The sequence below is a fragment of the Prosopis cineraria genome, unplaced genomic scaffold, assembly GCF_029017545.1.
Source record: "Prosopis cineraria cultivar Desert tree isolate PC_DT_omini unplaced genomic scaffold, ASM2901754v1 PC12, whole genome shotgun sequence".
NCBI lineage: Eukaryota > Viridiplantae > Streptophyta > Magnoliopsida > Fabales > Fabaceae > Prosopis > Prosopis cineraria.
The window spans coordinates 6,189,220-6,204,098 of NW_026555343.1; positions in this window are offsets into that span (position 1 = coordinate 6,189,220).

The window sequence follows — 14,879 nt, forward strand, 5'->3', positions numbered from 1 at the left end:
CTTCCTCTCCCATTACCATCTCTTTAGAACAATTTTTGAATGATTATGATTAAATATTTTATATAATTTAATTATTTTATTTTTTAATTACAATCCTGAATCTTGAATTATGGTTTAGATCAAATTTGTAATATGTTAAATTTATATACTTACTTTTCATAATTTCACATTTTGATAGTTTAATATAATCTAAATCCTAACCATTAAAAATTTAATTCAAGGGTTGAGATAATAATTGAAGAAAAGGTGGAGAGAAACTAAATAAAAAGAAGCTTAGTCCTTTCCTTTTCCGAGAAGAAAATATCATCCCCCGTCCCCCAACTTTCATTCCTCACTTTTTTCTTCTAATTTCTAAGCACTAGGGCCAAGTTGCTACTTGAGAGAGCGAGGGAGCTGGGGGGAGTAGAGCTGAGATAACAAATTGATCCTACATGCTAGCCCGTTTAATCCATATAATTTAATGAATTGAGTTAAAAAAATTAGTCTATTTTTTAAAACGAGCTGGATTAGCCTAACCCATAAAAATAGCGGGCTAAAAACGAGCTGGCCGACGGGCTAACATATTTTAAAAAAATAATTTTTTATTTTTTAATTATATTATATCTTTTTTATAAATTTACAATAATGATAATATTTCTTAAATATATAATTTATGAATTTCAAGTATGTTCTTTACATTTAAAATATAGTGTAAATCCTTTTTACAATTTGTAAATAAAATTTTTGTTATAGTTTGTGAAGATGATTTATTAGTTTTTATATAAATTTTTTGAATATATATTATTTATTAATCTCATAAAATCTATTAATTAAAATTATAAATATGAATTCACTGAGAAAAATAATATGGATTTATATTCAAATTTTTTTTCTTAGTAACAAAGATAGCACATTTAGGCGAGAAAATGATTAATAGTAAAAATCTAGCAAAATGAATTTGCTTGGTTGAATTCTATGTTTATTTTATTTATTTACAAGTTTTTTAATTGCTAATTTGCTTTAAAATATAAAATAAATAAATATATTTATATTATATACATTTTAAATTATAAAAAAATTTGATAATTTTTTACGAGCCAGCATGCGGGTTGGCTAATCTGCTAGAAAATGGATTGGGTGGAATTTTTCAGCCCATTTTATTTGGCAGCCTAGCTCAACCCAACCCACAAAAATACCAGCCCGCGCGAGCTAGCCTGCTGGTTGGCCTGTAACCTGTTTTCTTAGTACTAGGGGGGAGGCAAGGGCTACGTGGTGAGCACCCAGTTGCTCATCACTCAAGAAAGATATACACCATCTTTAATTTAAATGGTCCAAATTTTTTTAATTTTAATTTTATAATAATAAAATTTATAAATTTTTTTAATAAATATGTTTATCATCAATCTAGATAGTATTGATTTAATCTAAAACTCTAGGTGGTTCAATTTAATATTATAATTTTCATAAACTGACTATCTAAATGTATTATGGACAGTCTAAATTTAATATTAAATTTTTATTTACAAGGTCTAGATTTAAAGTTTTTATTTTATTTTTATTTTATATTTATTAAAATAAAAAATTATTAAAAAAATTTAATATTGAATTTAGATTGTCAGAGTACATCTAGATAGTTAATTTATGAAAATTATAACATTAAATTAAACTACCTAAATTAAATCAGTATTATTTAAATTGATGATGAATATATTTATTAAAAAAATTTATAAATTTTTGGTTTTATAAATATAAAATTAAAATTAAAATTTAAAAATATGATCTGAATGGCCCAAATTTTTTTTCGTGTGATGAGCAGGTGCTCAGCAAGAACCCAAACCGGATCCAACAAGGCAAGTGGTGACGTGGCGTGATTGACTGGAGACTGAGCTAAGAGAATGGGTGGGTAGATCACGAGAAAACAAAACATCTTTATACTATTTTTTGTTTGAATACAATCTTACATTTGCATTTCTTTGTCTTTGAATTAATTAAATATTCTTTATATACTTCCTCCGTTTATAAAGAAAAGACATTTTTTAAAAAATTAGATATTAAAAAATATAAGACGTTTTTAATTTTTTGATGTGTAATCATTATCTTTTTTTAAAAGTGTCCCTATTATTTATTATAAGGTGTTTAATAAGAATAAATATGAAAAGATAATGTTAGTTTAAAAGTAAGTAACTACTTTATTGAGGGTGAGACTCGATTAAAAATACTTTACATTTTTTAACGGAGAGAGTATGTTAAAATATAATTATTTTGACCTGAATGTTAAAATATGATTTACGTTAAATAAATTGCATGTATTAAAACTTTTAATTGAAAATGAAAAATTAAGGTGGAATTATCATTAGAGCTTAATGGTGTGCTTGTGAAGGCTTCAACACCACGCTGCAGGTGGATGACAGAATCTCTTGGGCACGAAGTTGTATTGGACCTAACAGGCAATTTGAGGATTGGGTTTCTAAGAATGGGATAGTTGAAGTAGTGGGCCCAAGTTCACATGGGCCCAAAAGAAATGGGAATCTCAGTCTAGATTATTAAGCCTTCAAGCATAACTTCTAAATCCCTCTGAATCCAAGACTTGCATATGCAAGAGCGGTACTTGAATGAGGAGAACAATCAAAGAAGTATCAAATACATAAAGCAAATATCTACAAGTGAAATTTATCATCACTAGCATAAGATTGACAAAAATATTTTTAAAGCCAAGCACCAAAAACTCGTCCTCTTGCATTCACAGGTGCAGGGATTGTGATATATAATAAAGTGTGAGTATAAATTAACGTTCCTATAGAGATTTATATTAAAAATAAGATCAAGTAAAAAACTTTGCAAATTTAATGTAGTTGAGAAAAACATAATTACTTGAATAAAGTAGATTTTGCAAATTATATATTAAAACTAAAAATTAGCGGAAAGTAAATGATTCTTGGACTTGAAGATTAAAATGTGATTTATAATTATTTATCCCCTTAAATTTAATAATACTATAATAGTGTACAGCTTAATAGTCTTTACTCCATCAAATCTTTGATATCTGAATCCGATTCAATACAATTGATGATGGTATTCTTCTTTTTCAACTTAGTGTTTGACTAGGGAGGCCCTCTTAAGCTCCTCAAGTTGACGCATGCTCAGAAAGATATTGATTTTTCTAGTGTAATATAGCATTCATAGCAAACTTTCATTCTGGCGTTTTAATTTCCTCAATCCGTAGATCTTCATTCCTTCACATATAAAGTGTCAAATTATTAAATCATCGCTACTAAAAAGATGTCGTTCGGAGATGCACAATTATTCATTTTTAACTAGTGAAAAATCTATCTCTAAACAAGTAGAGACAGTTTTAGAGAATAATATTGCGATGTCTCAAAAAGAAATGTCGCCAAATAATTAGGGACAGAGTTTTTAAGCCATCACCGATTAGATATAAATAAAAAATGTCATCTCTAATTTTCATAAAAAATTCATTGCTATTAAATGCTCTAAAAATTATATAAAATAATAGAGATGAAATAAAACAATCTCTAAATTGGTCTCTAAAAAAATAAAAACTAAATTCTTTATGCCTATAAGTCCATTTCAGTGCCATGTCACTTGACACTTTACTAGTCACGTGTGCATTTGTATATGCCAAATCACCTGCCTATATGTGGGTCAATCAATGTCACATCACGTATCGTGTCGCCACCTCATGCCATGTTAGCCGTCACCACCTACCACATCACATATTTGTTACAAAATATGTCAAGGCTAATGTTTGATCCCTTAACCTTCTACCTTTCAAGCCTTAAGTTTTTTTTTTTTTTGCCAGTTGAACTAAAATACACAAGCAGTTATTATACACGAAATTAAATATATATTATTTAACTTCATAAACATATATAAAATGTTATATTATTACAAAGACATATATATATATATATATTGTTTTCAATTATTAAAATGATAAAATTATTTATATGACTATTTATATAATATTTTTAATAAAATATTATTTTTGTTAGGAAACTAAACTTAAAATGAAATACATTTTTAATATAAAAATATTATTTTTTAAAATGAAAATAATTTGGTGTATAATTCATTTAAAAATATATATTATTTTAGTTTATATTAAATATTTTTTACTTTCATATTCTCCATATTATTCTCAAAAATTATAAATAATTAAATTTTTATCTTCTCCCAAAATGGTTAAATGTTTCCTATTATTTTCTAACAAATAAATTTTATTTACAATTTTTTAATTATTTTTAAAATTATTTTAATAAAAAATAATTATGACCATATAAATTTTTGTTAATTGTCATTTTGAAAATACAAAATATTTAAATGAAATATATTTATATGAATTTTTAAAAATTATTTTTAAACAAAATTTTTTATCAAATTTATTTAACATGGAACAAATTCAAAATTTCAAATCTTATAAATATGTTATATATATATATAGTAATACTTAATTCTATTTATCATAAATTAAATATTAATTTATTTATATAATTTTAAGTTATACTGTATACCAATAAAATAATTTATTTTCTTATATGCTTCAAAATTAATTTTTCTTTTCTCCTCCCTATGCTGAGAATGAACATCAGTCATATATATATAATTATATAATTAGCATAAAAATGATATTTTGCATTAAAATAATTAACTCTAGTCATATAAATATTATTTATAGTCATTTCAAATGGATTTTTATTAATTCTTCTTAATATTCAATTTCATTGATGGAGTTTTGATTTTTTTTTCTTATTTTAATGTGTTGTCTTAAAATATTGTTAGTGATTTCTTTCAAGACATTTTTGTTAGTTGGTAAAAATTTATTAAAAATTTAAAAAATACTTAAGAAAAATATGAATAACACAAAACAGATAAAAAATTCAAGCAATTATGGTTATAGAATAAATTAATGAACACTAAATAGGAATTTAAAAAATGAAAATAGGCAAACTTGAAAAAAGAGGGAAAGAAGAAAAAAATATTTAAATGACGTACAAAATATTTTCAAACACTATATAAATTCTAAAGATAAATATTTTTGAACACACACATCGAATTTTTATTCAGAATCAAGGGTCATAATTATTCAGAATGCAACTAGAGTCCAGGCGGAAGCTAAAGGGATTTTTAAGCCAGAAAAAGAGGTAATAGAGATGATAAAAAGATGATGAATAGAAGATCAAAATGGGAAGACAAAGCTGAGGATTGGGGCTTCGATTCCATGGGAATAACAGGAAAATAGTGTAACAATGAGACGACTTTCTTCCTCCCAGCTTGCTTCGCTAGCGACTGCTATACTCTCGGTCTTTAGAAATGGTTTCATCTCATTAAAACTTTGCCCCTCTGCGTGTAATTTTTATATATACACATTTATCAATTGTTAAGAACGTGCTGGAATGTTTTAGACATCGTGGGGTGATTCGGAGGCGCCAACCGCCAAGAACCTTTCCATCAACGCATTTCTCTTTTCTACTATTAGGCCGTCACTCTATTAGCGACGCTTTTAATCAAGTCAACTGTCAATCAGGCAATGTCGAATTCTCCATGCCACCTTCAACTAATTTTTAATAAAATAGCATAAAATATTTTTCATAACAAGTGAAGCTTGGACCTGCAGCGAAATGTGTTAAGAAGACCCATTTATGGCGACAGTAACAATTGACTTTCTCACCTTTTTCTCTAATAAGTCTCCAATTGCTACTAGTAACAATTGTTGTTTTAATACATAGCAATCATGGGACTTCAAATTAATTAATTTTAAATCTTTCATTGATATAAGGTCCTTGACATTTGAAGAATATCCTTGTGGCACTTTAATACCATGTAGACACTCACAAATTTTTTTTTCTCTCTTTTAGACAAAGTATGAGGGGATGGGCTCATGCAAGTTCTCTTTCCTTTTGCTCTTGGACACATGTTTGCTCATATTCTCATGTCAAGTAAGTTCAATCTTGCTTTGACTCTATCCTTGGTCTTTCCCTTTATGTCTAACAGTGTTTCAATTAGACTATCACACACATTTTTTTTACATGTATCACATCAAGATTGTGTCTCACAAGCGTGTTCCAATAGGAAAAATCAAAAAAAGATAGACCTCTTTTTTCATTGATTCTTTCTAGCTTCTTTCTTCTAGCTCTTACCAAATAACACATTGATATCTTTCACTCGTTTATATACCAAATTTGCAGTTAATGGCTCTGGAACTTCCTCATACTCTTGATAGCCATTGAATGACTTCTTCTACCTGTAATAAGGGTGGTCCCATCTCATAAATCTTTCCATATTTTAGTTGTTGATGGGATGCATTCTTTTCACAGATAGAGTATGCTTTATGCCCCTTCACACTATATCGAGATAAGTTTTTATATGTAGGAAAATCATTTATGCAAAAATCATAGCTCGTAACTTGAAAGACTCATTCTGATATGAATCAAATATATCAACACCTACCTCTCCCATCATTTTTAAATCTTTAATCAATTGTGCCAAGTAAATATTTATGTCATTTCCTGGTTGTTTAGGACCTAAAATCATTAAAGACAGTATAATATATTTGTGTTTCATGCACAACCATGGAGAAAGATTATAAATCACTAACAGAACAGGCCATGAGCTATGTTGATTGTTAAGATTGCCATAAAAATTCATTCCATCTTTACATAGTCCAAGCCTAAGATTTCTAGGCTTATTGCCAACTATTTAATAAAGTTTATTGGTATGTGATATTTTATTTAAAATTTTCTTATAATTTGGAACTGAAAGAGTATATTCTACTCAACTTATTTAATTTTATGTGGTTTTACTGTAAAAAAAATAGTTGACTATTTTTACACCCCCTCTCACACACAAAAGTTAAGTTTATAATATATGTATTAAATTAGTTTAATTATGAAAATTATATATATGTAAGCTAAAAAACACACCCTTACTATACATATATACATTTCCTCTACTTGTATATTTATCAATTATCACTCATGTATGACTTAATTACATGATAGAAAATTTTGTTGTTAGTGTTTCACCATATATATGTGCGTGTGTGTGTGGTAGCTATGACTTTTGTCCTCCTATATATTTACTAATTATATGATTTTTTTTTTAATTCAAGATACTGATACTTAACAATGCCACAGCTAGGATTCTTTGAAGTATATCCATCTCTAAAGTGATGAGAGACTGAGCGAGGCGTGCCATTTAGGATACCTCTCCATTTCTCGCTCTCTCACTCTATTTTTACTTCAATGTATCTAGATAACATCAGTGCATCAGTACTGCAAAAAAAACACCTTCTCGGATAAAGCATGCACTTCGACTGAAGGCCTGCAAAAGGAGAATAGTACTCAACTGCCTCCAATGGAGAAGCAAAATCTCGAGTCTCGTCCTCGGAACTGACCCTTTCAGATATTTGCTACTACCATCTCTCATCAATCAAATATAATCTCCTCTTCTGATGATCTCTACCTAAATGATTGCATTCGTACACATTAACTAGTTTCTTCTCGGTCAATATGCTGCTCCAATTGATGAATTCAAGGTAATTTTTTTGAGTTTATCTATATCTTGATAAGAAATGACAACATATATGGCCAGTGAACTTTCAGGCTTTTAGCTGCTGTAAAACTGAGATAAGCTGTGTTCTTTATTATCTTTCACATGTTTGCATGTCGACCAGACTACCTAGTATTTTTTCAGTAATGATTAATTTGTCTTAACATTTTTATTGTCAATTTTTATACCCAATGATATTCTTATCCATCTAATAGCGACTTTACTATATTATGTTGTCATCATCGTTCTGTACGCCTGTTTAGTTATTCTTTGAAACATTTGCATCTACAGGATCTAAGTTGAAGGAGTCGTTGGAGAGTACTCTTGGTATCCATGAAGAGCGAACTCAAGATCTTAATGCTTCCAGAATCAATTCAAATCATTCCCATAATTTGCCTTCAACAAGACCTATCACAGACAATTCTAGTAGTATTAGTATTGTTCCAAACCCCACTGTTTTACACGAAATCCAAGTCCAACAAGTGAATCCTGCGAGCACTGATAATGTTACCTCCATGGAAAGTGATAGTTTCACCATTAATATGCCCTTGACCCCTTTTACATCACCACCACACGAAGATAGCAAACTAGGATTCACAATTTTTGGTGTTGAACTTCTAGGTGTTCTAACTAATCTTCTTGTTTCATCGAGGGCAAAAAATAATTACCAGCCTATGATTTATGCTGTGGTGGGTTGTTCTGCACTTGCGTTCCTTATTTCTTCAACTGCTCTTGTATTACATAAGAAAAGGCCAACCATCGCGAAGAAGATGCAAAAAGCTGCGTTTCTGATTGGTACGTTAGGGTTCTTGGGAATAATGGGTATGCTTTTGCCTGCAAGTATCACATGGTGGTTCACTGTTTCTGCCTTCCTTGTTTGCTTTTTGATGTTTGCCGTTGCAACTTTGATTAAGTGACTGAGCAGTTGAATTCAATTCTATGGAGTTTGAACTCGCGCGCACGTGTTACTTTGAATAATGTTGGTAACTATTGTGGTTGCGCTGCTTGTCTATTTGTTTTTCGTGTAATGCTAATATATAGAAGGGATAAAAGATGATAAGTTCTTTCGTTGTTGCTTATTCAATATTTTCATGTTAATGTGCTTGTCCTTTTAAGATCTAAAGCAGTCCGATGATGATTTGCTAGGCGATTAGTAGTTATTTTGAATTTTGTATGTAGGTTAGGTCAGGTGTACATGTATTCCCCATTTTGAGAGGACAGTAAGGTATTCAGCTCTGAGCCTGACTCCTAATGGTAGGTCTTCGTCCTTAAATAGAAAAATCTTGATTTGATGTCGCGGCTTAAAGAAGAGTCCAAAAGAGAAGGGCATGTGTTCATGTTGTTGGTTAGAATTTCTGAAAGTTCTCAAGGGAAGGATCTTAAGGGAGGTTCGAGAAAAGAGAACAACCATGAGAATACAATAGTGGTGGGGACTTTTTTTCTGAAACAATATGCATGCATGCATGCTTGTAGCAATTAGTGCAATTACTTTGACAAGGACTGGGAACAGTACTTTACCTACCCTGTTAAGGGAACGTTTGCCTGCTCATCTCTTGGATGAGCACGTGATTTGAATCGTTTAAATTTTAACGTAGATGGTCCAGATTTAAAATATTATTTTCTATTAATATATTAAAATAAAAAATTTAAAAAAAAAATATTTTTCATTTGATCTAAATTTAATTTAATATTAAAATTTTTATAATTAAATATTTTAAACTTTTTAAATATACACTGTACAATCTAGATATTATATTTGAACTGCTAGACTATGTAAAGTTTATATGAATAATCAATATACATTAATTAAAAAAATTTTAATATTAAATTCAATCCTCTAAATTAAATCTAGATCAAATATAAAATTTATCAAAATTATTTTATAATTTTTATTTTAATAAATTAATATAAAATAATATTTTAAATTTGGACCGTCCAGATAGATTAAAATATGAATGGTCCAAATCTTATCTTGACTGAGCACCGCGTGCTCATTCAAGAGATGAGCAGGGAAAACCATTTCCCTTACTAAATGACACCCACTAATATATGTCCTTATGTTCCTTTAGTGCATGAACTACATAATTAAAAAAGAACCCTGCCATGGCCAATGAATAAGCTCTCAGTTTCATACGCTCATACCTCTACAGTACTTCCATCTCAGCCTTTCTGTGTACCACTTTTTGCGACAACGTTCCCTCAAATGAAAGTATCAATAAGAACAAGTCAAAGGAAGAACTTATCTCAAATTAAAGATTAACATTCTCGATAGAAAAGCGTCTCATACTTATAATCTTACGAGATTCTTTCAACGAGGAACTCATGACATAGTTGTAGGTCGCGTCATGTCATGCTGGCTAGCTAGTTGCAATCCTTATTTCCTCAACTGCTCTTGCATGAGTAAAGGTGCTGAAAGCTACATTTCTGATTGGTAACTATTGGTATGCTTTTGCCTGCAACTATATATTATGTGATGATTGATTATGTTTGTCTCATCGTTGCATCTTTGATAATGTATATGAGTCGATAATTCAACCTCCGGAGTTCTGTTCTTTCGCATATATATTCCCTCAAGTTAAACCCGCATGGCGCTGTTCTTCTTAGTTGCTATTATATATTGTCTTGTCTGTCCCCGCACATGGCCCACGCATGTCTAGGTCTTTCTTCTTTCTTTTTTGTTTTTTTGTTTCCTGTTCTATGGGCCAAGTATGGTTATGCACTCATATGAAGTCTTGTATCATGACATCCATCGTGCACCATCGTATAACATCAAGTTTCTTTTTACCTATTTTGATTGATGTCGGTTAAAGTTGTTGGATCTAGATTAAAGTATGAGAATGGAATCTATTGTAAGTTTATTATAGTACTTGCCCAAACACCAGATTGAACTCCGGGCTGGTGGATGAAAACCAAGCCTGAGTTAATGCTGCGTTACCTTTTTCTCTCTGAAATTATAAAATTGCCCTCCTTATCATCTGAAAAAGGCAAATTGACTTTCATGCTATAAAAAAAAAATTTATTTCCTACAATACTACACTTTCAATAATATTTACCTAGATACTATAAATTTAAAAGTTGGCCTAATTAGTACCGAGTTTCAAAATTTTTTTTGTCAAAAACGTACGTAGTATTTAACATAAAAAAAATATCTATCCCATCATCTTTTTCTTCAGTCTATTTTTTTTTTTGTCAAATATAGAACTTGGCTTCTATCAAGCCAAGTTCTATTTAATTTAAAAAAAATTAAATATATATCTCATCTTCTCTCTCTTCAGCCAAGTTCTAATCAATTATTTAGACAAAATTTAAACCATACAATCATTATTTCAATATTATTAACTCCATTAAAAACTAAATAATCAATTGAAATCTCTAAAAACTCAAACTATATTAAACCTTAGGTTTGCTATCAGCAAGAAATCAAAAACCAAAGAAAGTATGTGATTAAGAAAAATATTTAGAACACTTATATAGTCTAAAAACGTTTGAGATCATACTCAACGTATCTATTATGGAGCCCCATCTTTAAAATTTTGCTCACTCTCTGTCTTAGTTTCTCACTGTGCACCGAGCAAGAGGAAGACAAAAAGAAAGAAAGAGGCAGTGATGCGCGCAAAAGAAGAAATGGGATTGAAAATAATAAAATAAGTTAGTTGGCTCCACATTTCGGTATCCATTCTCTCTTTTCCTCTTTTTTTTTTTAAAAAATCTTCTTCCTTCTTTTCTTTTCAAAAATTAATAATCTATAAACCCTCCCCACACATACATATTATGTAATTTTTATAGTACTTTCTTAACATCTTAAAAATTAAACTCTACTAGTTTATTTTAATAAACACAATTTTTTTAATATTTATATGATTATAAATTTTTTATTTAGATTTGAGGAGTAAAAATAGAGATGTCATAATAACTTTGTGTGATTCATAATATCCTGATTGACAATTTTAGAGATCCATAGTAATTTAGTATCACTCATGGTATAACCTAAAATATGTTAGCAATTTTATTATTTTTATTTATGATGATTTAGTATTACTCAGAACATCTCATTTAATGATTTTAGAGATTTATGATAATTTATTCGGTTAATCCAAGCTTCTAATGCTATATTAGACATTAACATTTCAATTTCAATTGATTAGGGACTTCAATTGATTATTTAGTCTTTAATGAAGTTAATGATGTTGGAATAATTATTGTATGATTTAGATTTTGCCTCGATAATTGATTAAAACTTGGCTAAAGAGAGAGATGAGATATATATTTAATTTTTTTTAAATTAAATAGAACTTGACTTGATAGAAGCCAAGCTGTATATCTGCTGTATATCTGACAAAAAAAAATTGGCTAAAGAGAGAGATGATGGGATAGATATTTTTTTATGTTAAATAGAAGTTCTATGTACATTTTTGACCAAAAAATTTTGAAACTTGATGCTAATCAGGCTAATTTTTAAATTTATAATATCGAGGTAAATATTATTGAAAGTGTAATATTGTGAAAAATAATTTTTTTTTTATAGCATGAAAGTCAATTTGCTGACGAAAAAAATCTTCATCCTCTTCCTTTTTTCTCCAGCAAACTCGAGAGAGGGAGGGAGGGAGGGAGGGATGCTCTGATCTGATTAATCCATCATTCTTCCTCTGCACCTTCGCCTCTTCCTCTACGTTCACAGCGTTACCCAACGTGAAGGTCCGCCTCAGCTCCGTCCGCCTCTGATCCGTTAACTCGTGGCTTTTGTTTTCTTCTTCCTTCTCTGCACCTTCGCTGTCTTCTCTTCCGTTTCAGCCGTCAACGGCGCCGACGTGAGTGACCCCACTGCTTCATCCGTCCGCCATTAATAGGTGCTGGAGTTCGTTCATCGCTGTTGTGCGTCTACCAAGTTCCCTCTGATCTCCCTTGCTCCAGCTCGTGTCTACTGTGAAGTGTTGAGCTCCTACTCTTCTATCGCTGTTGCTGGAGGCTGAGGATGGTCGAAAAACTTCAATCTTGCAACTCCTCTATTCGTGCATCATTGTAGATGCTGCTGTTGGCGTGTGAGTTCTTCTTCCTCAGTTTCGATCAGCATTCTTCTCTTCCTCTTCTTTATTGTTGCTGATTCATGTCTGAAGTTTTGCACCCTTCATTTCGCTAATTTCGTGTGTGGGCATTCTAATGGTTGAAGTTACAAAATGTTAGTGTGTTTTTGCTGCTGTTCGTGCTGTTCTAAGGAAGAGGAAATTGAAATGTTGAGCTGGAAATTCATCTTAAAGCTTGATAATAACCTACATGTGGCCATAATTTTTTAGTTAAATTAATTTGTTTGGAATGGTTAATGTTGAAGCTTACTAATGGTATATATATGGCTCAATATATCTAAGCTGAAATTATGAAGAAAATGTCAATATTAGCTTAACAATTTATGCCCATATAGTGTTTGATAAAATGTTTAGTAGGAGAGTTTTGGTTGATTTTGCATTTTTGAAATTTAATTGATCTTTGTGAGAAGTATGCTAATTTGGAAATTATAAATCTACGAATTAACTTGTAGATTGCTAAAGAATTTAAATATAATTTGTATGTAATCATTTAAATTCTTGGGGAATTGTAAGGTTATCATTAAATTGTTGAATGTTTTAAATTGAATTGGTAGAAATAATGCAGCTAAGGTATTTGGTACAAGACCTAAGAGAAAATTATGTCTTAAAATAAATTGGAGTAGATTAGTGATATGAATGATAATACTTGGACTAACTCTAAAATATGCATTTTGGTTTTGGAATTTTTAAATGACAGTGATTGATTGAAATTGTGTAATAAATTAAAAATTTATTAAAAATTATATTTATTTATATCCTTATAGGGTGTGCAAAAGAACAGAACCCTGACAAAAATTAAAAGAAGAATATTTTTTGGAATTGAAACTCCAACAAGTAAATGAATAGCATCCCAATTAATTATTCAATAATAGTCTTTTACTGAAATATTTTTCTTTTATGAATTATTTTAGTTTAGGAGTTTATGGAATAATGAGAAAGGATAATTGAATTATGAGACGTGCATTTATTTTTCCTCAAGAAATATACTTTTAAGATTAATGAAGGCATCCTTATTTATTAAACTCTAAAGTTTCTTGTTTATTCAATTAATGCAAGATTGTATATTTGCTATAAAGTATTATTTTAGCAAGTTTTGATATTTGAAATAATTTACACAAGTTTGGCATTAAGAATGAAAACTTTTCTTCAGAAGTAATTATTTTCTCGCATGTTTGAGATGTGTTTTCTAAGATGACTCTAAACAGAACATTGGTGTTAACGGCATATATAGTTGCATTGGGTGGAAAATTTGTGTAATGTTATTTTCTTTTGATGTAAATATTTATTACTCATGCATTTCAATTTAGAGGTGTGATTAGTTGCTCCACATAGGCTATAGTTATAGTTCTATTTTGATTCATATACTATTTACTTGTTAGAAAGAGCTAAACTGCTGACTGATATTATATTTTGTAAAAATTTTGTACAATTTTCAGGAAATCCTATTTACAGAGAAGATTCTGTCAAAAATTTTACAAAAATGTTGAAGCTTTGTTAAACAATTAATATTGATAGTGTTAGAATTTTTATATAATCTAATTATAGGAAAAAAAGAAAACGAAATAAATTTTTATTTTGAGGCTTGTGAAAATGTGTGAAGTGATTCACTCCTGAGTCGGTTATCCTCTGTTTTCAAGACATGACAAATCCATATGATAATTATCTATTCAATGTAAACTGGACACTCAAATAGTAGTTTTTTTCTAAGGCAAACAAAAAGGGTAGGTTCTGATAATATAATAAGAGATTATCTCTCCTGAAACATCAATAGTATTTTTTTTAACTAAGTTGCCATCATATGATCCTACTTCATGATATACACGTGTTCATTAATTGTATGGACTCATGTCTATGAATAAATTACTTTGGGCTCTGAGAAAAGTCATCATGTCACCGAGCCCATTTACTCATTCTGTTATAAATTTTCACTTGGCATATATACTATTCTAACATTAATGGTAGCTAGAGGGAAAAAATCATGGAAACCCATTCAGTATTCATTGATTCTGATGAGCACGCATCATGAAAATGCATTCGGTACTCATTAATTTTGCGTGCTCATCACCCTATAGGGGTAATTTGAGCCTTTCATTTTTTTTTAAATAATCTTTGTTGTTGATTCAAAATTATTTTTTTAAATATTTTTATATTATATTTATTAAAAAAATATAAAAAAATTTAATATTAAATATGAATTGTTTTTTATGCTTATTAGAGGATAAATATCATAATACTCATTACCTCTGATGA